Source organism: Dipodomys spectabilis, unplaced genomic scaffold, assembly GCF_019054845.1.
Source record: "Dipodomys spectabilis isolate Male_0828 unplaced genomic scaffold, ASM1905484v1 ptg001749l, whole genome shotgun sequence".
NCBI classification, from domain to species: Eukaryota; Metazoa; Chordata; class Mammalia; order Rodentia; family Heteromyidae; genus Dipodomys; species Dipodomys spectabilis.
Genome location: NW_024872426.1, coordinates 3,409 through 5,112, shown reverse-complemented (window position 1 = coordinate 5,112; position 1,704 = coordinate 3,409).

Genomic DNA, 1,704 nt, shown 5'->3' with positions numbered 1-1,704 from the left:
AACCGTGATCCTTGGATTTCAGCCTCCTGTCCTGAGTTGTTAGGATTACAGGTATGAATAATCCTGTTTTTAATTGTTTGAAAAGATGCCATTCTGTTTCCCATAGAACAGTTCCAATTTTACCACACTTTTGTCAATATTGTTACTTTATTTTTTTGTAGTGATCCTACCTAATTCATATAAGGTGGTAATTTTCTTCATTATTTTGACTTACACTTTCGTGGTGATTAGTGATGTTAAATACCTTCTTCATGGACTTGTTAACACTTTGTCTTCTCTGGAGAAACATCTGAGTTTTTTGCACATTGTAAAATCATGTTGTGTGTTGTTGCAATGATGTTTTTTATATATTCTTGATGTGAACCACTCATCAAATATATACTTGTAATAACTTTATCCCATTCTGTGTTGCTTTTGTGGACACTGTTGATTGCAACCTTTGGTGCATCCTGATTTATGTTTTTCTACAATAAATGACCCTTCATTGATGTCAGTTCCCAGTATGTCTTCTGGTCCTGTAACTACGAACCATCATATTGATTTGCACTCCTGCTATGGTAACAGTGAAGTAAAGCTACATAATTATGCTCTGGTCACCTATCTACTGCCACTTTTGAATCTTTCTCCCTTAGCTTTTCGTAAAGGCCTTGGGGCATATCCACAACATATTTGGTCCTTAAAAACCTGTAGAAAGTTACAGGCCTTAAAGTTAGCTAGTTTTAATGGAAATACGTGACTTTCAATTTGTTTTTTTTTTCCTTTTTTACATTTTTGATTGTAAGAATACTGTACAAAAGGGTTACAGTTACATGACAAGGTAATGGTTACATTTCCTATCAAGTATTTTTGACTCCTCCGGGCAAATAAGATGAAAATTGAGTACTTCGTAATATAGAAGCACACTAAAACTCTAAGTATATATTTTTCTTCATATGAGTACTTAGAATTGTGTGAAGCAAGAGACTTAACCTACTTGCAAGTTAATAATGAACTTGTCACACTTTAATGGATGCTAGACGATTTATGATGCTCTTGGGTCAAAGACAAAAAGGACTCAATTTTTACAATAATAGAGAAAGCCAGTGAGATATGTATGTATGTGTATATATATTTCAAGTGAATTTCCCATCCCTCAGTGCCACTGCCTGAAGTAAACATAGCCATGTGAAGCCTATACAAAAAATGGGTTCTGAGTTTGAGTAATTTCAATCTTTATAATAAGCAATAGGCATACCTGAACTTTACTCTGGAGGATGACAATAGCTTAGTAAAAGCTTGCAAATATACTATGGAATATAGAGCAGCTAGTGTTCACTTGAACATATGCAAACACTTGAGACTGCCGTGGAATTGTTCTTTTTCTTTTGTTTCTTGAATGTTCCTAGCTAACAAGACCAATACATATTTCTCCTAATAAACGCATAGCTCCCTTTAAAAATGAGGCATGACAATTTGTTGAGAATACTTATTATTTTTTCTAATGCTAAGCCATCAATCCTATCTAGAATACAATTCAACAAAACAAATAGGTGGAATTCAAATTTAACACATTTAGAAGCTTTTCTCTTAGAGCCATTTCTTAATGTAGATGTGGAAGAAATTAAGGAAAAAATAGGCCCACAAATATATATTATGAAGATATTCTATGTATTTTAATAGTAATAAAGGATTACATTTCTGTTTTTTAGTGTACAGAGAATGTAC